This window comes from Harpegnathos saltator, unplaced genomic scaffold (assembly GCF_003227715.2).
Source record: "Harpegnathos saltator strain DR-91 unplaced genomic scaffold, Hsal_v8.6 scaffold839, whole genome shotgun sequence".
NCBI classification, from domain to species: Eukaryota; Metazoa; Arthropoda; class Insecta; order Hymenoptera; family Formicidae; genus Harpegnathos; species Harpegnathos saltator.
Window position 1 is genome coordinate 247,675 of NW_020230692.1, and position 24,954 is coordinate 272,628.

At 44.1% G+C, this 24,954-nt stretch overlaps 1 protein-coding gene and 1 pseudogene across 1 annotated transcript in view; both read left to right on the forward strand.

Annotated features, from left to right (window-relative positions):
- The first annotated feature begins 402 nt into the window (after nt 1–402).
- LOC109504091 (cytochrome P450 4C1-like) lies at nt 403–23,452 on the forward strand (annotated as a pseudogene).
- The window catches only part of LOC105185999 (myrosinase 1), an 89,976-nt gene continuing 66,408 nt past the window's right edge, over nt 1,387–24,954 (forward strand). The window contains exons 1-2 of the mRNA XM_011145917.3: nt 1,387–1,472; nt 2,892–2,935. The gene's annotated coding sequence lies outside the window, so the exon portion shown is untranslated. The remainder of the gene's footprint in view (nt 1,473–2,891; nt 2,936–24,954) is intronic.

The following is a 24,954-nucleotide window of genomic DNA, read 5'->3' on the forward strand; positions in this document are numbered from 1 at the left end:
AAACGAGGCTAATTACGCTCGCGGGTGCTAATTATCGGATACGACGATCGGTTGTCACTCGCAATTCGGCATTCGCGTCTCTTTTCAACCAAGGCCAGTTTTCCAGCGGTTTCGTATTATGCGACACGCGTCGCGCGCGAAACGGCCGAGTTTACGAAAGAACTGCTGAGAGATCATTCGATCCGTTCGACCTAACCCCCTCGATCGCATCGTGAAACGTGTCGCGTCACGACGATTTCGTCTGTACTTTATCTAGTCGTCGCTTAAACGTGCGATTATTCGGAACGCGAATGAATAGCGCGAGCCGTGACGACCTTCGACGTGTTTCGTGCCGTCAAATGTGTAACAATACCTCGATAGTGACAACTCGAAAATTCCAAGAACGACTTCGCGCAATGCAAAATGGCGGGAAACAGTGGCGCGATGCGTCTGATGTCGACCCCGGATGCGTCTGGTGTCAACAGTCTGGTGGCAACAGTGACTAACTTCAGAATTCAACGTACTTCGGTATAAACGTGGCTCGCGCGTGCGATTTCGTAACATGGCGGCGCGATTCCCTTCGACGCGCGATAATCGTCACTGACTCGTATATTCGCGCTACTCGAGTTCGCGACTGCTACGACTCGTCGAGGTAGTCGAGGTAATCGTGATGAGAAATTCACGCCCTATGAATCTTGGATTTGCGGTCGGATACACTGTGGGCGTTAACGAATGTCGGTGAGCATCGATCGATACGACGTTGTTCGTTAGTGCAAAATAACCCGGCATCGCAAATGTTCGCCGACGGAATATCCTGTCTCGCAACGTCTTTCACCGGAGCTGCCTTTCACTGTGATTGAAGTGCGCGCCAGGACAGAGGTAACCTAACTTTTACGCCGATGATACTTGTCTTCTCTCTCTCTCTCTCTCTCTCTCTCTCTCTCTCTCTCTCTCTCTCTCTCTCTCTCTCTCTCTCTCTCTCTCTCTCTCTCTCTCTCTCTCTCTCTCTCTCTCTCTCTCTCTCTCTCTCTCTCCCTCTCTCTCTCTCTCTCTCTCCCTCTCTCTCTCTCTCTCTCTCTCTCCTCCTCTCTCTCTCTCTCGGTAACGTAAATTATTAAGATATTTATCGTAAATTATTAACGTAAATTATTAAGATAATTATTAAGATATAAATTATTAAGAAGTTGCACTCACACGTGTCAATGCATCTTGTGTCGTCGGAAAGCACAACACTACACCATTAATTTCTACCTCACCGGATAAGTAGTGTCTTAATGAGCCGTCAGATATCGCTAAAGTCGCAAGAAATCAGTCGTTTCCTTCTGCGTTTTTCTTCCTGCTCTTTCTTCCATGTTTGCTCTTTCTCTCTTTCTCTCCTTCTCTTCCCGCTTGAGCTGTCGCAGGAAATTAACCTCCAGTCGTGTTCTGTAGCGTCAGCTGAGTCGGTTGTATCTTCATGTGTTTACGTTGTCGCGTGAGGACGAAGCCTCGAGGTGAGTTTAATTCTCATATTTTTTTATCGGTCAAGAGCGACAGATTTATGGATAGAATGGCGCCAGTCATGGCGAATTAAAGGACGAACGTGCGTCATATTGTATTAATGAATGTGCGATCGATCGTACTTCGGCATTAGTCACGTTTTGACGCGCGTCATGAAGCACGACCTTCGAATGCTACTTTCTTATGTAATTATATAATCACGTGCAGTCAAGAACGTCGAATAGAGTAACAAGCGGCCGCTCGTATACTTCGCGTTATTTCCATAAACTTAAAGTCAAAGAAAGAGAATGCGACGGTATACGACAGCAATTTAAAGATTTAACTTTACTAAGGTTATATTACATTAGATAGTCACACGCTGCGGATAGAAGATCGTTTACATTATCTTAATTAATATAATTAATTCGCGATTAATATATTCGTCAGTAGTTGTGTTTTTCTAAAGGAGCTGGATGATAACGCTAATATACATCGCTCTTGATAGTATAGCTGTAATTATGTGCCATAATTACGCGATAACACAATAATTTTTTTCGAAATTGTGTATTGGTGATGTCAGCGTAGCAAAGTTTGTAAGTTTCGTGAACGCCAAGAACGCGCTATGCACCGCACATCTATCATTGCGCAAAATTGTCGGACAACATTATACTTATTATTTTATTATTGTTCATGCATATAATGGACTATTATATTAATAAAAATAAATCTTCATAAAGCCGAAGAGGTGTTTAAACTACGGAAACAATACTATAACGCGGTAATGCTGACGCTACGCTATTGCTGTTCGCGGAACTCACTATTCACTGTAACGCTATTAGTTGCACGACCGGTTTTGGTGGCGTTTGCGTTAGTAGCGTTTATAGCGTCTCCTCAAACGCATCCAAAGTCGTATGCGTTGAGCCGTCGCAGCGAGTGAAACGTCATCAATTTATTGACCGCTAAGTAAATACATTTATTATATTTGCAGAATTAATTGACCATTTATCCGCAGCGTTGTGGCATCGTTACGTTTATGACTGTCACACGTTTACAAACGCTTTATCGTCAAACTCGGGAAAATTAAATAACTATCGAATCTATTCCACTTCCTTGTACCAGCTGTTTGCACAGCGTAATATCAAATTTTAAAATTCACGTGCGCGTGTTTTTAACATTTGTTTTGTATTGAATAAAAATCGTGGGAAACACAATATTTTAACGATGAAATAACAACGATAGTGTACACCACGTTGATAAAAACGCGCTTTTATTAATACTCGATATAATGGAGATAAGTTTAATGAATTTCTACTCCCAATTTATTAACGCACAGCTTTAAACAAAATTGTCATAATCGCTCCTTGTACGCATATTTTACGCATATTTAACAATATTTTGATATATCTTATATTTCTGTATTTCTTTTTTTACAGATATACGTCGACGTCGATTCGAGTTCCGTATTTTTGCAGCACCGGTGAGTCTTATATTCATATATACATTATATAAATAATATATTCAATATATATCTACATATAAATATATATAACGCTCTCTTAGAGTCGAAGAGCTCACGTGGAAAATTGAAACGGGGAGTCGCATGTGTAAGATTAACGATCGGTGCCCTTAGACAAGAGCTAATATACTAATTAAGTAGTATCCCACTCAAGCAATGTCCGTTAATTCTTAGTAATATCTAGACGTAGCACGTCGAAATTCCCCAACGTTCCATCCCTCAACGGTTCATCCCTTAAACATTACGCTACGGCAAACGAATCCTCCATTCGGCTTGCCGAGGTCCGCGTGTTGGACAAGTGAACTGCTTGCACAATTTACCGCAACACTTTTTCAAATATTCATCCGACGAAAAAGCGACTTCCGCCGGTTTTCTAACCAGCTTCTGATCTCAGGTACGTTCCGTACGACGGCGAGTGAGTCTCGAGAGGAAATCTGTCGTGCGAATTTCACGCTTCCTGCTTGGGTCGTTTCGACGTTCCCACGGCGATTTCACGTTACGAAACTTTGATGGCTGCCATGCCTACCCCGGCCACGATAACTTGTCCAAGATCCATCCTTCACTAGCGAAGAGTTGTACAGAGCGCGAGTTTGTTCTATCGAATTTTCAGCGGCTCCGTACACTGCATGCCCGAGGCAAGGGGCTTACCGAAACGAGATTACGTCCTTTCTGCTGCCGGTAGTCAAAAAGAATGAAGTGGGAATAAAAATAAGGATATAAAGTCTGACTGCGTTAGATAAATGCGCTAACAAGAGTTTGAGTTGGAACTCGAGTCGAGTTGGGAAACTTGAAAAATTATTTATCCACTCACCGACGTGTTCATCCGCGCGCGCGCGCGCTCGTATATTTGAATTTATATAAAATGGAATAATAAATGTGCGCTCGGGCAAGAGTCATATTTTCGTGATAAAATATCCGCAGGGTGGCGCGTATTTATGGAGAGGATTATGAAAATGAGCAATCAACGGCCGATAGATAAAATTGCGAGGGCACGCAAAATGCAAACGCGTGTCTTATCGAAGCAGAATACATGATTGCCCGGCGATCGATTCGGAAAGACTCTTCAGCCGTGGCATCGAGTTACCCCGTGACTGCAGTAACGCACCCCGGCGGCAGGCCGGATGCAGCCTCGTTTACGTGTAAGCCCCCGGCAATCGCGTCTCTCTCTCTCTCTCTCTCTCTCTCTCTCTCTCTTCGATTCGGCGGAATCGCGATACTTTATTGAATCTGAGCGCGATGTTTGCGATTACGCGGGGACGTTCCGGGAACGATTTCCGTTATAAAATGCGATAATCGTCGTGCTCTCGCGTGTGTCGGCAAATGCATTATTAATTCCTGCCCCGACGCCATGTAATATTCCATGCAATAAGCGAATCGTATCGTACCCCCTTCCCCTCCCCTCCCCCCCGCCGCTCCGCACCGCGCTGACCGCGTCGGATAATCTGCCTGGCAGCAAGCGCTGCCGTCACCGCCGCCGCCGCCGCCGCCGCCGTCGCCGTTGGCTGCTGCTCTCGCATTTTCGAAAATCGTTACGTTTTATGCGGATTCCGACGCATGATTTTCCTATCCGCTTCGGCAAACGAATCGCCGCTCCGCGCCAACGGCCGACGGCGGCGACGGCGGCGGTGGCGGCGGCAGAGGCGCAGATATAATCTGCGCTCACGCGCGCGCGTAGCAGCGCGTAGCAGCGCGTGGATTACTCGTTATTAATTTTAATAGAATTTCCGCGCAATCGTAACGAGCTTGTCCACGACCGACATAAATCGCGCTCCGTGCTTCCGACCCTCCGGTTATATTATCACTGCTATCGCGCCGCTCCATAGGCCCCCGCTTATGATGATAAGCGTGTCACGCGCCGTTCCGTTGTGTAAACCGTGGTAGCGCCAATTCGATTAGCCGGCACGATAGCCCGCCTTTTCGATAATTTATAAGGGCGCACGCGAACATCAGCCGGCCGGTACTGTTGCGCCGCCGCGCTACCGCGGGTGATCTATCAAATTTGCAAGACTCGGCTATGTATGTCGGCTGTATCTCCGCGGCAGGTGTGCTCGAAAAGCCTGTGAGCGGGCTTAATCGATCGATTCTAGCTGCTAACTCTGCACCGGGCCGCGCGCGCAAACGGAATATCGCATGGAATATTAAAATACATTCGGCATGGGCGAAGTCAACCGGCGCTCCCGTGTGTTCCTACCATCTCGCGGTATTTTACACAGCGCGATCCTACCACGAATGTTTCACCCGCCTGACGGCGAGTACCGCGAGATATATTTCGCAAGGTCGACTTTTTCGCGACACGGCGACAGCTCAGTCGTCTCGCTCGCTTCCAGCGTTTCCAACTGGTTTGAGCCTTACGCGAAGTTAAATTTCACATTTCCGCCAGTATCCGATCGAGGAGCTGAAATTAAACGACATTTCTATCGGATGAGATTTCGCTTGAAATTAAACCAGTTCTTCGTTCGTCGAAGAAATCGGGAGAAAGAGCTTGGTGTTCGCGCTCTCGTTTCCCGGGGCTCTCGTTGATAGCGGAGTTTCTTGGCGAGAGATTATCGCGTGCGTCCATTGGCCGCTAAGCGACGAGCGCTAAAACGTGCCAGGGAAATAAACGATAACGATATTGCGCCCCGAAGACGGCCTCTGAATCAGTACACTCTCAGAATCGACGTTTCCCAACGAGAAGGAAACGTTACGAGCAGTTACCGACAACGGGGCCAGCGCCGGCAAAGGCCGTCGTTCGGTCTCGACGACAGCATTTTCTATATAGAATAGGCTAGGTGAAGCCAATGGATGCGGAGAGATATGTATTATGCATGTGACTGGTTGATCCGTGACCCTCACTCGACTTCTTCCTCCTCGCAGCCTCTCTTTTATTCTTACTTACTTGCTCCTAGAGTGGCTCCGCGCCGTATAAGCGACTATTTTTTTTTTCGAAGAGCCGCCTAAATATTTAAAGGCTTTTATCGCGCGTCCACCGGCGAGGCGAACACCGATACTCACGCGTACACTCGATACTCGGATAGTAGCGAGCTAGTAGAAATTGTGATGGTAATTTTTCGCGAGTCATGCGACCACATCCCGAATAATATTTGAAGAGGCTGAAAAAAGTACAATTTCCACCGGCTAGAAAGACTGGAGTATTATCGATCATATCGGAGAATGAGCGAATAGAAGGCGAAATAATGTATCGAATCCCGGGTAGCTTTCGATAATGGCGGTACAGAAGATGCAGCGAAATGTGTTGTATTTTCTACACTGCTGCAATGATAGGAAGATTGATTTCAATTGAATTGTTTCCGCGCGACGAAGCATTGGCTCTGCTTCGTGAGAACCGCGCGGCATTGTTTATCACGCCATATCGGGCTCTAGCCTAATTAGTATTACGATTATTGGCTTCAGCTAAAATTGGACCGACTAAATTAGCACGAGGGATATTCTCGGGGAGTTAGCGGGAGAATCCGCGTCCGTGCGAATTACCAAAGAACGGCCGGATAATGGTGGGTCGCGCACCGGTAAGGAAGGAGAGAATCCGTTGGCGAGAATCGCAAGGTCATTAAAACTTTGCATTATTTAGACTTTAAGGATAAATTACAAGTCGCATTCTCCTACCCGTCGGCCTTCGTTCGTTAACGGGCCAGAACCGTGTCGCGATATTTTCCTTTTGCCTCAATAAAACGAAAGTTTGCGTAAGGTTTCTTTCAAAACTCGCGATAACTCGCCGGTTTTACGTCTCGCGTAATGAGATTATCTCGCCGACTAATATTAACCCGTACAGTATAATACGCACAGGTACACGTAAATAGGAACGCATTCTTCATTAACGGCAAAGTCCGTTCGTTATCGATTCGACTCGCGATACATTATAAAAAAGATCCGCCGGCAATCTCTAATTTGGCCTGGCCGCCCTCTGACTGTGCATACTTAAGTGGATATAAAGTAACCTGAGGGATCTCTTCGGCTCTCATCCGGTAAGAGAGTAACATTTACATTTTGTATCCGATGGTAATCACCCCGAGCCCTTCGTTGAAAATTTATTCCGTATACGATACCCTTGACTCGGCGGATTACGCGGATGCATCAAAGTTAGGATCGAATTATTACGGTCGTCAGCCGCGAGGCCCGACGACAGGGGGCGGGGGGGATTCTTTTCGAGCCGATCGGCAGACACGGGCAATGAATACGAAATCGTCGGCAGTGCGCAACCGAGGAGATCGGCCGACAAAGGCGACGCGAGCGAATTCCGGGAGGCGGGAGATTGTTAACGGATGGGTGTCGCGAAACGCGCGGCGGCCGTCGCCGGTGACGGCGGCTTGAAAAATGACGAATTAATGCACCGCTTCGTTCATATTCATTCGTCGATTAGCGCACGGCACCTCCTCGTTAAACTCCCTGCTCGCGAAAGATACGCGATACTGACGGCGGCGGCGACGGCGCCGCTTGGTCCTACGGCGTGGAATGTCGCGCGATGTGGAATCCGAACCACGATATTGCACATTACAATGCCGTGGATGTCGGGTCGCGGATCGATTTTCGTTACAGCCCGACATCTCCCACGTAGGAACTCGGAATATTCGCGAAAGTGTTCGTAACCTTAGACGGTTTCGCCGTGCGCGCCGCGTCGCGAATATTACTGAGGTGTACTACTGCCTCACGGCACGGATTGCTCGGCTCTCGTCGGGCTGTATATTTCAAAAGTTGATAGAGACTCGATGTGTAAAGATCTCGTCTGTGACGTGCAGACTGTCAATTTGTAAATTTTGTCTAACGGAACCAAGTACATTTATCAGCTTTCGTTTAACATTCTTCGCTTTTTCCCCGTCTCCCTTGTCGTATCTTGATACTCTTACCACATTCATGACCCGAGGAAAAAATTGTTTGGGCCATCCTCATGAAGAATAAATGCCAATAAGGCTGAAAGTAGGATGCCCTGAAAAGGGATGCTTCATTATTAGGCCATATCAGGCCCCGAGATGGATCTTTGAGGGATACCTTAGATTTTATGAAATAAGGCTTTGATAAGGAAAACTGGTGAGGCCCTTAGAAGGATTTATTAGAAATGCCTTAGATTTAATTAAGACTTTGATAAAGGGAAAACTGATAAGGGCCTTAGAAGAATTTTTTAAGGGATACCTTAGATTTTACGAAATTTAACGCTTTTACATGGAAAACTGATATGGGCCTTGGAAGGATCTTTCAAGGATGCTTTAGATATACAAAATCAAGTTTTGTTATAGAAAATTAATAAGTTTTGGAGCACGTAATAAAATTGTCATAGTATAATGTTGTTTTAGTAGGTGCGCTCTATTTGGTTCTTCTAAAGACTTTTTTTAATTATACCGCAATTAAAAATAAATTTTATTTTTAGTTTTATTAGTTTTATTAGTTGCTATATTTTTACTCAAGCAATATAAATAAAAATATTTCCTTATAAGATCCTATTAATATTGCTTTATAAGGACCCGTTAAACTATTTGTTACACATCCTGCACGGCTCTTGTCTTTCTATCCTTACTAAGGCCCGATTAATATTTGAGAAAAATAATAAGATTTTTATCGGAGCTCTATTAATTTTATTCGGGGAAGTATAGTTGATTTTTTTTCACCACATGGGCGGCTACATTTCAAGTGCTATAAATCCAGGCACTTGAGGAAGTTTCTTGCGCGTATCAATTGCGTGTGTTACAAATATACTCGCTCCGCAGTCCGCGCTTTGGCCGAAACTGTCGCGCGGCTATTTTTATTCAAGCGTCGCGCATCGCCGTATAATTTCAAGGAGTAATAATGAAAGATTATAAGCTTACACGAAATAGCGATCGTAAAAAGTGAAACGGAGAGGCGAAGTGACGGGCAGTATTATACCGCCGCCTCCTGCGATTTTCCGGATCCTCCGACCATAAAAAACTAATTTATTCCCGGGGAAAAATGTGGTGGAGCAGGACGGACGAAGGAGGTGAAGGGCGGCGGTATGACCGGTCTCGTGTCTTCAATGGCTCCAGCGTAGGCTGCGGCGTTTCCTACTGCAGCCGAGTATGTAGGTATATCATTTTAAAGACGTGCCGCGAAATAAGTTTCTAAGTAGTCTGCCGAGAGTTTCGTCAGGACTGCGTTCCTTTCTAAGTAGTTACCAAGTAGTTTGTGCTGCCGGAGTCAAGCCCTCCCCGATATATTATGCAGGTGCGGGGTATAGCGTACTCCACTTTTCTACGCGTTTCTCTCTCCATGCCTGCTCCCGCTCTCCCCCGCCCCTCGATTTCTCCCCACGCATCTTCGCCACCTCTCTCTCTCTCTCTCTCTCTCTCTCTCTCTCTCTCTCTCTCTCTCTCTCTCTCTCTCTCTCTCTCTCCCGTCCTCGCGCTTTCCTGCCAGCCATCCGGATCTCTACCTGCTCTGCGTTCTTGTTCCCGCATCTTCCTACCTCGTTTTGCGCACTTGTTTCTTCTTTCTTGCCGTAGTAACTGTAAACTTTATCAACGAACTTTGACCGCGCGGGCGCTTATAACGAGGTGTTAGTACCGCGATACTGGCTGCAGGAACCCTCAAAAAAGCGTTATCGGAAGTTTCGAGGCGGAACGAATAAGACCGCCGTGACTGTTTGCGGTGCGAGTTATTATTCTATTAGAGAAATTGCATCGAGGCCGCGCGCGCGCGGGCGGATTTGAGCCGCGGGACGCAGGAAAGGTCATGAGGGGGCCGCGTCTCGAAATTTATTCACCGTCCGCGATATTGTTCAGAGTGTGGAAAAAGGATGGGGCGGAGCGAAAGGGAGGATCGAAAGTTCACAAGGAACGACGCAAATGAAAGACGGCTGAAGGATAAATAGGACCTTTCCGTCCGGCGATGGTGTCTTGGCGGTCAGCCATCTGGCAGTGCTGCACTTTTATTTTCGATGTGAAAGTTTAAATGGCGGGCTCGCCGTCGCTATACTACTGTTTCTTCCGAGATTGACGCCGCCGCCGCGCTTAAAAGCACGCAGCGGGGAGTAAAAGTGCAGCTATTTGCCGCAGTGGCACTCCAGCCGGCCGATCCTAAGTCACAAATTGTGCTGACTTTCGTCGACGAGTTGCGCGCGATTTATCACGGGACCGAACGTAATAAGCGAATTTTTACTATATCATAAAAATATAGACGGGCTTCGCGGAGCACGAGACAAAACGAGGTGAAAACAAACGCGAAACTTTTACACGTAGTATATACGTGTGTTCCGCTAATTTGTATATCGGAAGAATTCGGAATTTCGATAATTTACTTGCGCCGGACAATCGTGGGGTGGCGATGTGAAAAAAACTGCGTCGATATAAACCGAATCGGAGCAATGCCGCTGCGTTATCGCAGATATCGGAGGGACAAAAAAAAGGAAGATAATCGAATTGACCTGATTTTCGTTGTGTACACCGAGCGAGTGCGCAAACGTTGATCCGCAAACGATGTTCCCTTTCATTCCGCGACTCGTCGCGTTGTGTTTCTTCGTAAATAGAAATCACTCATGGAAATGTCGCGGCGCTGTTTTCGCTTCTCCATATGTACCGCGATCCGCGAATTAATCAGTTGTACACCGGCGGACCGGCCGACGCGATGTTTACGGGAACGCGACAGCCGCGCGCGAAATGTCGAACGAACGAACGAACGAACGAACGAACGAACGAACGAATGAACGAACGAACGAACGAACGAGCCGCAGGCCGCGGCGGCGGCGGAGTGGGTGTCTGTTTCGTTATTCTTTTAATTCCGGCTAGCCCCGTTCGCGCTCGTCGACAGTGTGGCTAAACCTCACGAACGTAACAGGGGACAAGAGAGAGGAAGGGGGGGGGAGGGCGATGCGAGAACGAATTCCGTCTGAACGTCGTCGGGATCGCCGGCGCTGCCGAAGAATTTACCTCGAGGGAATTCAAATATACGCTAAGCGCCTCCACCCGGTGCAACCTTTACCCCACACCACCCGCACGATTCCACAATCTTCTTGGCGCGGCACAGAGCTCCATTTACCTCGGCCCTGCCCTACTGTTACGGACGAACCACAATGCGTCCCGCAAAATCCCGCGCTGTGAAACATCGCTGGCTCGATTTGCCATATAAACGGTAAATCGACGGCGGGAACGTTTGATCGCGCTCATTTATTCGCCGCGGAGATCGTTCGGTTCGCGACTACGAAAGCAACATCGACAGTTGGACGATTGCACCGATAACGAAACGCGTCGTGGGCTGATCGCGTGATAAGATACGCGCGACAGGAATTCCGTAATCTATAAATTTACACGCGATTCGCATATCGCCGAGTTTTGGACGACTCTTTCTCTCTCTCTCTCTCTCTCTCTCTCTCTCTCTCTCTCTCTCTCTCTCTCTCTCTCTTCCTCTCTCTCTCGTGCAAAAATACACACGGCCGTGTTTGCTTGACCTCTGGCATTGTGAAAATTACAAGGTAAAATGCGAATGCATATTTCGCTATGTACACACACACACACACACACATACAGACATACCTATTCTGTACTAAATGTTGGTTGAATTATTGTATCCGGCAGTAAGGAATACTCGCATGCTTCGCATCGAGAGCTACCAAAGTGCAAGCTACGCTTCCATTTCGCGCGATTCCGTTTGCATATAGACACGATCCTTGGTAACTTCTCCATGTTATACCGAATTTACGATCTTTGCGGTAAATGGCAGCGGAGGTGAGCCTCGTCAAGAGAATATGTGCTTGTACGCACGTACCGGAAAACCAGTCCTTACGTCAAGAAAATACCGCGATGCGCTGGAAACGCGTTCTCGCTCGATTCCGTTCTCCCTTTCTCTTTTTCCTGCTGCGTTTATGGGTTTACGCGAGGAACGTGTAAAGGATCGGCGCGAAAATGTCTCACACAGTTTATGTAAATTTAAAATCCAATATATATACATATATACGCACGCATGTACACATGTATGTATACATGTATGTATGTGCATGTAAATACGTAAGAATATCGATACGCGCGTACTTATAAAACTTTTCTCTGGCGAAATGCCCCACGAGATAACGCACGACTCGGAATATATAAATTCAGTGGGGAGAAAAATATACCGCGGCTTTACAATCGCAACGAATTGTATTTCACGAAATACTACGCTGGCAGAAACTATCGGGAACTTTGAGTCGCGTCGTACAACTTTGGGATGTCCTCTCTACATCTAGCCTTAAGTTTATATCCCGACTACGTACGATGCCATATGTATGCGGAACGATACACTTCCGGAAGCACTCCGCTTCAAATATAACGCGTATACACTTCCACGTTAAGCAGCGCACGGGGGAAACTCATTGTCTGTACACGTGTTACCAGGGAGAGAGACGTGCATATTGCGCGCTTGTGCGAAACAACTTGACTAGATGTTACTTCGTTTCGCCGTCGGGTTAATACGAACAGTTATTAGTCTTACAGGTTTGACTTTGTCGTTGCACTCATGACAACCCCAACAATTGATTCGTACAGAACGGGATTATATTAAGTGTACAAATGAATAACTTTGAAAAGTCCAAACTTTTCAACTCAAATTCAAGGTTTATTTTAAGAGAAAGTAAAACAAATTTGTCAATCAAAATATTCACTGTTGTTTTTTATAGCTTTAAGCCATCTTTCAGGCAGCTGGTGAATTCCATGTCGGAAAAATGTTGCGTCTTTGGACACGATAAAGAGAGACAAGGCGTGTTGCATCGACCGGAACAAGTAATCGGTAAGAGCGATGTCTAGTGAATACGTCGGGTGCTGCAAGACGTCCCAGCCAAGACTCATTATGATGTCTGATGTCGTAGAAGCAATGTGTGGTCTAGCGTTATCACGCAACAATTTCACAAAACGTTCTCCTTTGCCATTATACGGGCGTTTTCGTTCTAATTCTTGACTCAAACGGATTAATTGGTGTTGCTAGCGGTCCGCAGTAATTATTTTTCATTCGGTTTTGATAACTCATAATAAATCACGCCATTCATGTCCCATCAAATGCAGAGCAGAATCCTCCTGTCGAAGTGTTTTCGCTTTGAGACCAATGTTGTTGGTTCGCCGGGATTTATCGATGACTTTTCGCGTTTCGGATTGTCATAAAGTATCCACTTCTCATCACCCGTAATAATTTTCTTATATTTAAGGTCTTATATTGAAGATCGTCTTAAGTTCACTTTCATATACCCCGTAGCCAATGAAATAATTACAACATCTGAAGGTGAACTTAAGACGGTCTTGAATATAAGATCCGACTATGAATACCGGCCATAGATGTTTGTTGGATTCAGTGAGTTCATGCGGAACTCAGTTTCTTTCTTCCTAAATCTTCGTCATCTCGTGTAGGCGTTTGGAAATAGTTTGTTGCGTTGCTCCTAACTGCTCTGCAAGCTCTTTCTGCGTTTGTGCTGAATTCTCAGCGAGCAGTTGTTCCAAATCATTACCGCACTTTCGAGGTCGTTTCCAGGTCGTTGTTTGTCACTCAGACTGAAATCGCCGCTTTTAAACCGTCTAAACCAAAATACACACACATCGTACGATACAACACCTTCGCCGAGAAAGGAACAAATCGATTCGCATGTTCTCCTTAGCATTTTTTCCTTGTTGGAATTCGTAAAGAGTACAGTGTCGGATGTGCACCTTATCTGTTGGCATTTTTAACTGTACTGAACTGAATAATTATTGCTATCAATACTAAAGTTATGTTAAGCTTTCCGCTATCCATGCTAAGTATAATTTTTAATGGCTATATGTCAATATTACATAACCGTAAAAAGCGGGAAAATTTGATTATTTGAAACTTAATTTCTTAGTCGCTTAAAAAGTTTGGATTATTCATTTATACACTTAATACTTCTTTTTTGGAGAGCGATACATATCGTGATATTTAACCGAGACGAGCAGTCGTCGTTTTTAGATTCGTTAACGATTGATGACACGTCGTTGTGATTCTTTCACCGACGAAGAACACGACGAACCGTCGCATACTTGTCTCCTTCGCCTCGGCAACATGGAAATCACTGCAGCTATAAGGATGCCGAGGTGTGTCAACGTCGATCTGACAGACCCCCGCGACGTCCCACGATAGCTAAGTTAATCTGTTCGAGGTCCTCCTTGCATACTAAACGGTCTCTTAGTGCGAACTAGGTGTTTTACTGAGGTGCCTCTGTACGAGCTACTTGAGTATGTAACGCTGCGTTCCAAGTTGGCGCGCGCGTCTTTAACACTAACTCAGACAGAAGGACTTTTATAAAATCATCTTCACACGACGTCACGCCTTTCGGGCAGTTTGTATCTCCCATAATCGACTTGAGAGGTACACAAGTCTGTTGGATAAGGCAGGAGGAGAAGCAGCGTGATTAAAATAGATTGCTTGGACAAACCTCAAGGTTGCGTGAAATGCACGCACGTGAAATACTGAGCGAGGAAGGGGCGACACACGCTCGGGAAAAATGCAAATACCCGTTTAGTGCAGTCACAAAGCACAAAGCCGTCGCTCGACGTTCGAAAAAGGTTCACGCGTCATTTGACCAAGTGCGTTCTTCTGTTTCTGCCTTTGTGCCGCTCATTGGCCCGTTTGTGTGTTTGCTGCGCTTTCAAAAGTTATTCTCGACGTATTGCATTATCAGACTCCGCGCGTACCTCTCTCTCTCTCTCTCTCTCTCTCTCTCTCTCTCTCTCTCTCTCTCTCTCTCTCTCTCTCTCTCCCCCCCTCTTTCTCTCTCTCTCTCTCTCTGTATGCCGCGTCGCGTCGCATCTATCGTGTAGCTGTCGGCTCGGAGATAGAGCGATAAAAGAACAAAGGAGGCAGAAATAAAATGGCTCCGCTTAACGAAGGCAGGATGTGCCGTGATTGATTCACACCGTGATTGATAGAGAAATCTGGAAGCCTGGGGACAGAGGCGTCCATGTCCCGTGGCTACATGGCTGTACGCTATAACGCGCGCTAGACTGATAGTGATGGATCATAGTGGCAAAAGTTCTTGTTAAAGTGACTGTTCGACTAGGTAATAGGTGCTGCACGACACGCCGTATATTGAGGCAGTTTTGCAATCGTTTTCAACAGTCTCTCCTCCTCCCCCTCCTCCTCCTCTCTCTCTCTCTCTCTCTCTCTCTCTCTTCGTCTCTCTTTCTCGTAGGTACGCAATTAATCGAGCTCCAGCATTCGATTGTAACTTTTTCATGGCGATATTATTTAGGAGAAATCCGTTTAAAAATCGCACGCATGTAACTTTCATTCCGCAATATCGAGGAACGAGCGCGGCGCAGAAAATTTTCTTTGGACTTCAGCGACTCTGAAATTTCGAAGAAAGCCGCCGCCGCCGTCATCGTCGTCGTCCGTGTGCTCGAGTTCGTTTTTCACCCGAAACACGTTCTCATACATGTCGAAGCGTTACGCGAGCTCGATATTTCGTCCCAATAAAATCGTCATGGCTGATGACAGCATCGTGAGAGAAATGGAGTGGAGTGGCGGGAAGGAGAGAGAGGTGGCGACGGGACTGGGTATAATCCGCGGCTCGTAGCGAAATAAAATATTCCATCGATCAACGTCAGTCAGGTTACAGCGATCGCCAATTTATTCTAGCCGGAGTCATGCAAATGATCGAAATTCTCGATAATCAATCAGGTACAGCCCGCCGACTATTAAAAAGCCGTCATCTAGCGCGCCGCATCTATATTGCGTGATCGAGGCGCGACGCGCGTCCGTCCGCACGGTCGTAATCACGCGACTGCATTACGTTTTATTTCGCTCTAATCTGAACATCACCGTGCGGAAAGTGGGGGAGAGGGGCGGGAGAAGCACGTACTTCCGCGACTAATTACATCGCTCGCGCACGGTCGATTCGTGATTTCTTACGGGACGATAAGAGCGCGGTAGCGTGAATTTACTGGCTCCACCGATCTCATATTTTATATTTTTCAATCTGTTCCGTAAACCCCACGTCGTGGGGAGAGAAACTCGTTAGCTCGCGCGAAAGTGGAGGAAAGAACGCTCAAACCTCGTTAAAATACAAGCGAGTAATAAGCATAGATGAATATTTCATCGATTCGACAAACATTTACATGGTGTTAAAATTAATTAGCGGCTGACTTTTAACCGACACGGTCATCCCCGCGAGCAAATTTAAAAAGAATATTTCGCGAAAAGAACACGACCGACTTGGTGGGGGGAGGGAGGAGGAGGGGGGGGCTATGAATAATGCTCGCGTTGATCTAGATTCTCGGACAATGCGAAATAGCCTTCCGCGAATTGCAAACGTACGTACGATTGTAGCGAAACGTTGACTATCTGATTATCCCGCTGATGGCTCGCAATGGGACGATTTGTTATAAATCGCTTCCAAGAAATCAACATGCAAAAAAGCCGACGTACGGCCATCTGCGCAGAGTCGCGATCATTTGGACGCAAGTCTGAGTGAGTGAGTGGTGAGTGAGTGAGTGAGTGAGTGAGTGAGTGAGTGAGTGAGACAAATGCACGCGGTGCGCGCGTGTGTGTACGTGTGTGGGCGATATTCTCCATTATATTACATATATTCTCATGATATTATTTATTATAAAAAGAGTTGCGTATACGATCGCGAATAACGAAGTCTCGCTAATAGACGAGAGAAGAAGAGCAGTCGCGACTCGAGCGCGTTCGCGAGAGAATCATCCCCAAATTGTAGAATGATATATTGATTAGCCTAGTTTCGAGGTATTGATTTGACGTTAGTGCGAGGTACGAGATATGTTTGCGTCACGTGTCTCCGACTATCCCTTCTCGAAGAATTATTTGCGCAAATGTCAATGTATTAAGATCGCGAGGATTACGCTGATGAATATATTCCGCGTTCGTAGGATTAAGCTTCCGCAGCTGCACGAGACGGCAATGAGCGATTAACCCTGAGCTACGGTTTATGCCGGGGAAATTTTCGAGCGGCTTTGTAACCCCGCCCTATTGAGGCCCGTGCTCCGCTCTTCGGATCAGATGGCACATTTTTTACGTGCTCTTCAGGTCCTTCAATAATCGCCATTCAGCGAAGCGTCGGTGGGCGTCGTTGTTCCGTAAAGAATTGTCCGGGAAAGCGCGGCAGTTTATTTAACGACTGCATTGTCGAGTGAGGTGACACCTCTACCGACTCGACCCTCGCTGGCACCCTTACCTCGCGTTCAATCGACGACCTATGACCTGCCAATTGTTGGTCAACTTGACAAATGCGCCTCTCCCAAGAGTTCCGCTGCGAAATAGAGCCGCTTCGTCATGCACAGACGCAATCTTTTATCTCCTTTCTGTCTCTCTCATCTTTCCCTTTAATCTCAATTTCGCGGATACAGACGCGGATAAAACGCACTGACAACGGCAAAGTCAAACTTTTCGAAAGCAATTTTCTGACCTGAGATATCATAAGATCTCTTGAAATAAGAGATACGTTATAACATATATTTTTCGTGTGGCTGCAGATCCCTCTCATTCTTCTAAAATAAATATAAAATATATAAGTTGCTGTTGAGTTCTGTCCTTCTTCTCTCTTTCTCTCTCTCTCTCTCTCTCTCTCTCTCTCTCTCTCTCTCTCTCTCTCTCTCTCTCTCTCTCTCTCTCTCCCTCCCTCTCTCTTTCTCTTTAACAAATATTTATCCTGCTGCACGCAACGTGTATCGCGCAACGTGTACACTGAACAGTATTTGATTCAGGCCAAGTGTTCATTAATTAACTTTGCTTACAAACACGCTGTTACTGCATATACAGTTATTGCTCCCAAGTAGCGCTTAGAGAACCCTTTCAGACTTTTCAATTCATCTTTCGTTGTTTATAATTTGATAAATTTTATTCTCTACTCTCATATGATTACGAAGAAGACATTATCCGATCATGAAGCGCTGCGCATTACTCTTGCGACATTTTGTCTCGCGCTATCCGCGAAATAACGACGCGAAGTAAGAAAGAAAATTAGTTCGCGCTCGTATTAAATAATTCAACATGAATATAAATCCGTTGCGAATGTTATAAAGGGAACGTGATATATCGCGCGGTCGCAAATTTATCGAAGGAATTCCGCAGAATCTATCTTTACGCGCCCGCATTGTTCGATTTTCTCGTTTGAAAGACGAAAAGGACGATATCGGATGTTGAACGAAAGTCTCCAAAGTGCCATTGTCAATTAGCTCTTCCGCGGGAGACCGTGTCGCCGTATTGACGTTTCCGGGATCTTCTTCGATTTCGTCTTCGTTGAAGCGAGGAGACGGAGCGCGGGGGAGGAGGGGTTATGGGCTCCCCTAAGACAGGATGACCAAGCTGTGAGAGATGAGGGGTATTATGGCTCAAGCCTATCGGATAAATGGGGATTCACGCGTCGTTAATACCGCACCGTCGCCCTAGAATCTACACGGAGGAGCAGATGGCATCGATTAATCGGCTAATTACTCAAACACTAAATTCATGATACGACTTAGTTAAATGAAGGGCACTACAGCGGCATACGTGTGCTCCTTGTTCCGACGCTTAACATTTTCTCGTTTACTCCGATTATTACTTGTATTCCCATGGCGGTGGTGGTGGTGGTGGTTGACACTCGGCGAGCGTTTTTTACGCAAACGTTTCGTACGCCTCGCTGGATTTAACTCGGTAATTATTTTCGAAACTGTTTATTATCTTTTTATTATTATTTATTACATTAGTTTATTATTATTTTAATTATCTGTCAAAGAGGTTCGCTTGTTTTTTTAGAGGGAAGCAAAGGGGTGGGAAGGAAGGGGGGGAGGGAGGGTAGGGAGGGAGAGAGGGGAATATCTTCAATATTTATCGTGTCAATCCGCGTGTCCGCGGCATATTTAATCGATTCAAAATGTAATTGAAAATGATACGATAATATTATTCGGGGTGGTCAATGTACATAGTTTACGTTTGGGTTAAATAATACGACCGAAGCGTTTTAATTTGAATATTTTTTTATGCGGAATGCTCGCACCATCGGCTCGCGTATTTGGGAATATTGAATAACGTAGTCTCATTTACGAGGAATTTATCGGTGATCAGAAAATATATTCACAAATTACAGCGGCACAGGTCAATATTAACAGCGTTGCGTCCAAATGTTTAAAAAAAAGGACAAAAAGAAAGAAAAGTGTCCTCCTCGTCATCGATTATCGTTAATTCGATTTAACATATCGCCGGGGCGACGTAATAACGCCGTCGAAAGCTTATCCATCATTTTCTCCTCGCCTTATTAGCAGGGTTTGATGAGCGATAAAATCTTGTAATCATCAACGCCTGAATGTTGCAACATGTCTGCCGTGTATCGACGTTTTCGACACGTCGGAGGAATTATAACGAAGGAGCAAACTAGGCAAAAGTGTTTCATTGGAAAGTCAAAGAACTCTCTGGAAGGCGCGCCGTCTAATTATTCCGTCGGACAATGAAAACACGGGCAGAGAGGCGGAGATACTTTCGCGGAGACGGAACGACGGACTTTCGCTTCATCTACGAAGTTTGGCCGTTTGTACGGGTCACGCGTTTGTATCGCGATTTACCCGGTGATTTATCCTGAAAAATCGGAGCCGCTCCGCCGACGACGATAAATCCTGATTTTTTGTCTGCGATTCGCGTCATTAACGTTAATCAAATTTGCGCGCATACGTTATATGCGTAACAAAACAAATTTGCGGCGCTTTGAAGGCAACCTGACCGGCAAAATGATGAGTTTAAATGTCTAGTGCCGACGATGTTAATATGCGCGCGCGGATATGTTTTCGCGTGACGAACGGAGCGTATTTCGGCCTCATCGCAAACACATTACCCGCCGAATTGTACGGATGATTCAGCAACGCGTGACAATTTCCTCGACGATTGATGAGTAGGTAGGCGCCCGTGTCCGGGCCATATGGCACTTTTTCCACGTCCCGGCCGGGGAACAACGATTGGCCAATTACGCCGTAAATAATGCGCGAAGCGAGCTGTATGTATATCGGGCATTAGTCGGGAGCTGCTTAATGTTTTAGCGTATTTGTTACGGCGGCTTGTGACGCCAGCCGGCGCGGCGGTCAGCAGCGCTTGTTCACAGCCGCGAATTCCGCCGGCTGACGGAACGGAACGGACTGGGAAAAATCGTGTTTACGCGCCGCGCGGCACGCACGCCCCGAAATGTGCACGCCCGGGAGTTTGCGCACCGTAAATGCGTAATGAACGTCTACTCCACATCACTTGCGTAGGCATTTAAACGCTCGTCGGTGTGTAGACGCGCGCTGGCTCCGCCCGGTAGCGATTTACACGGCCGCGAGCAAATACTCGGAATGTATTGGCTGCCGAATATTATTTGCAGCTGGCGGTATCTAACGCCAACACAACAGTTCCATTGTAGACGTATGCCCCTATTGTAGGCATCAGTTGGTATAACCGCGAGGCAGAGAAAGTGTGCGCGAGAGAACGAGAGAGAGAGAGAGAGAGAGAGAGAGAGAGGGGCGAAGGGAGGAGGAAGTGATTAATTACTTAGCGCGCAATGCCAGGCAAAAATAATACGTGTGGATGAAAGCGGATATTTAACGATGAATTTTCATTAGCACGGAACTACACCGTGAATGCGCGCAAAAGCGAGATATTTGCACATTTATCAACTCTCGCTGCGTACTTTACACGTACATACATCTATGCGTGATCTTTTTTTTTATATAGATAAATGTAAAATATTTACTGTTTTAAGTGATAAATTTTTCGTGTGAGAGCCCTGCGCTGCCCAATATTACATCGGCAATTAAGCGCCTTGAGCCCGAACGGAGATACGAGAGATATACGCGGCGCCGTTCTCGAAAATCACTCTCGGCCGCGCGCGGGTGTCAGCTTTGGCTCTGAAAAATGTTAAACGCGATCGTCGACCTCGCGCGCAACCGTGCGCGATGAGTGCCAATCGTTGGTGAATCATCTTTCGATATCGCGCCGCCGTTGGACTGGCAGCGATAATTAATTCGTACACATACACATATATATATATATATATTGAAACGTTACAAGAAAAATTAGGAAAACTTACAAAAAGTGGATTTATACATTGCCAGTCATTAATTATATAGTAGCTATTCAACAAGGTTTGAAGAAAAGGTAATTTGTTAATTTAATCAACATGTGTTTATTATTTCTAAATACAGAACATATTCATTGATTCTGAATATATACTTTTTTTCAAAATATTTATCGATTTATTTTTTATATTGATTTTTATATTGATTTATTGTTCTCAATATTTATTGATTTATTCATTGATTCTGACTATATAATTTTAGATTTTTTACATTATTTGAAAAAAAAGAATTAATCATCGCAAGTTGTTTGCACCTAAAATTCAAGTTGAACTGGATAAATGGCGAAAAAAAGAAACTTGCTAAAAAACAATTAGAAGACTTATTAGGAATTCATTGTACTGAGAGTTCGCTAAATCTTAGTGAAGAATTCAACGATCATCATGACTTTTTTTCTTTTAATCAGCAAACAAAAGAAGTCGAGACTGCACAAGAACAATTGTATCAATTCTTAAAATCGACAAATTGCAATATTGATATGTTAAATCAATATTGATTGATTAAGTTGCAATTAAAAATTTCTTTATTAAATATAATACAGCACTTCCGAGTAGTGCATCTGTTGGACGAATGTTCAGTGTCGGTGGCTCCGTGCTAACGTCGCGTCGCAAAGAGGACATCTTTATGATGATATACTTGAATACCAAATTCTCCTAAAAATGAATAAAAATTTCTATTAAAAGTGTATTAAAGTTTAGTATTAAATTATTAAAAGTTAAAAGTATTACAAGTGTAGCATAGATATTCAAAGGATATTCACTGATTTTATAGATATGCAATATCCAATAGATATCCGTGATATATTCTTGAGATACACTGAGCTATATAGCGGTGGATATTTCTATATTAAAAGTTGAATATTTAAATATTAATAATATTACATTGTAAGTTTATATTATTAAAAGTGGGGGTATTACAAACTGAATATTTAAATATTATATTATTATACTATTCTTGTAACATAACGTAACATTAACAAGGCAGTTCGTGCATTGGATTAAGCTGAAAAGAAAAACAAAATACAATTTTGCAAGAATCGCAATAATTATCGAGTTATTAATGACAAAAATCTGAGGAGTGGACGCGCCGATATGGATGATTGGAGAAACGTTGCAGCCGCTTGGGCCACAGTGGGGCTCAGTTGATCCAGCAACTGTTGCCGGTGCGCGGCGAAGCAAAGGACAACACGCCGCTATTCGTGTTTTATCTCGCCATACCTACGTCTCGCCGTATGCCACCAATAGTTGCTAGATCGACTGGGTTGTGCTGTGGTCCGAGAGGCTGCGACGCTTCTCCAATCATCCATCTCGGCGCCCGCTCACTCGTCAAATTTCCATCATTAATAACTTGATGTTATGACTATTGCGAATATCGCAAAACAGTATAGGACTTTTATGTTTGTCTTAACCTGCTCTATGTCTCCACGAGCTCTATGAAAGTTGTTCTGGGATAGTTATTTGTATATGTCACTACAGTAATAATAAAATAATAACAGGGTCACGACACAGTCGCGGTTGCGATAACCTGGGCACTCTTTTGTTTGGGTAATAATCTCGAGCATCAAGAGAAGGTCCATCAGGAACTCGAAGAAGTTTTCAAAGATTCGCAGACGCCAGCCAGTATGAAGGAGTTATCGCAATTGAAATATCTCGATAGAGTTATAAAAAAAGTACTCAGATTATATCCAAGTGTGCCTTTAATAACAAGAAAATTAGCAGAAACTGTTAAATTGGGTAAATATTAGTTAAATGTTATTTATTTAAAGGTTGATAGTTTTGATTTATTCCGTTATTTTGTCCAAAAATGGTATCACAGGCTAATATGTTCATGTACAATCACATCCACGTTAACGCGAATACGTTTAGTATTCGCTCTAATACTTGTTCCTCATCAGCTATAACGATAAAATCGATGCGTATTCATAAAATTAAAACGAAATATTATAATTAAATCCACATATTTCAATTAATCGCATGGATAATCCTATTTTAGGTGATGATACTATTCCAGAAGGTACTACGTTCGCCATGTCAATTTTATTGACACATCGTGACCCAAATGTTTGGCCGGACCCAACGAAGTTCGATCCGGATCGATTTCTCCCGGGAAATTTGAAACATAGAAATACGCATATATTCCATTCAGCGCTGGACCGAGAAATTGCATCGGCCTGAGATTCGCTCAGCTCGAAGAAAAAATTGTGTTAACGCTATTCTAAGAAAATGGAGGGTGAAAAGTGTAGACACTAACATTCCTTTCAGCAGCTCTTTCATTTTGCGACCGTTACAAGAGGTTTTTATTTATTTCACCCCGAAGAAATAACTCGATTTTGTTAAAGGTCGAAATCGCGTGGCAATAGCAATAGCAGTAGCGATAGTAATATCATATTATTGCTGTTGTTGTTATTGTGTTATTGTTGTTGTTTTTGTTACTGTTATCAAGAGGGAAGTAAGTATCAAATGGCAGACTGACCTAATAGATCTTTTGTGACTTCCTTTTATAAATATTTTAGAATAAATTTAAGCTGTTAATAAACTTTAAAATAACCCAAGAGTGCGTTTCTCTATTAATGCGTTGGGCGTTACAATTGCTTTGACAATATCGATATAATACTGTGTATTATGATTTCCCGATAGTTTACAATAAATTTAGCAATACATGGCGTATCTTAATGGGTAAAGTCATATCTTTTATATCAGAACGACTTACGTATTAAGGCCATATAAGTTTAGATATCGAAAATTGAGGATCGCAGATTTAAAAGATTGGAAGATTGATTAAAGATTGAAACTTGAACACATGGGGCAAAGTTAAATCAGGATCGAAATTATAATAGTTAACTCATCGAATCTTAATTTCTAATCCGTAATTATCTATTGCTCACTTCGAGTCCGATATGGGCTTCAGTTATTTTAAAAGTGCTACTGATAGCATATCTTAAACTCGTTTCGAACTACTTAGAGAAATAGAAAACCCTGAATTAAAGATAAAAATTTAACAAAGAAAAGTCTCTCGGAGTTATTGGAGAATTTGGATTATGACTCTTTTTGTCTCGTTGTTTTGTCCGATATTTGACGATAATAATCTGATACCTAATAGATGTCACTTTTTATGGTTTCTAGTTAACAACATTTTTGCTTATAAAAAATAAATTCTTCCATCGAATATCAAATGTCGTACATAAGAATAATCGACCGTAATGCAAATCCTCTATGATACGGATTTTACAGTAAAGTAATCTGCATTATAATATTCTTTTCTTCACGTTGCGAGAAAAGAAATGTTTTTGCATTTCAGCTGTCATTCTCCGCCAGCTGTTGGAGACCGGCTGTGTCTAGCGCGAACAAACACCTCAGCATGATGCACAAATGCGGCCTCTTGCCTCGGTCTGTTAGTTTAATAAAAACTTTTTTACAGTATTCTAGAAACATATAACAGTCATAGAGATATCTATTGTTTGGATTTACGGCTTTTTCTAACATTCTAAAATAACGGCACAGATACATTTCTGTGTATAATTTTTTAATTAGCCGTCAGCAGACAAAAGCTAACGAATCGGAATATTCTTTCTTATAGTTTTATCATAAATTTGTCACAGCCATAAATCCAAATAACAAATATTTCTAAGGCCGATGTGTTTCCAGAATATTGTAAAGAAGCTTTACTAGCAGATCCAGACATGAGTCATCATATTGAGATTTATGTTTCATGCTAGACTCGACTTCCGACAGCTGACGGAGAATGACGGCCGAAGTGGAGGAACAACGCTTCTTGCAGCGCGAATTAATGCATGTGACTCTTAACAATTATGCAAGGTTGGGAAAGTTACTTCGTAAAAGTAACTAGTTACAGTTACAGTTTTCTTCACTGAAAAAGTAACTAGTTACAGTTACAAGTCACTGATTTTCAAAAGTAACATGTTACAATTACAGTTACTTAAAAAGTAACGAGTCGTTACTTTTCAGTTAC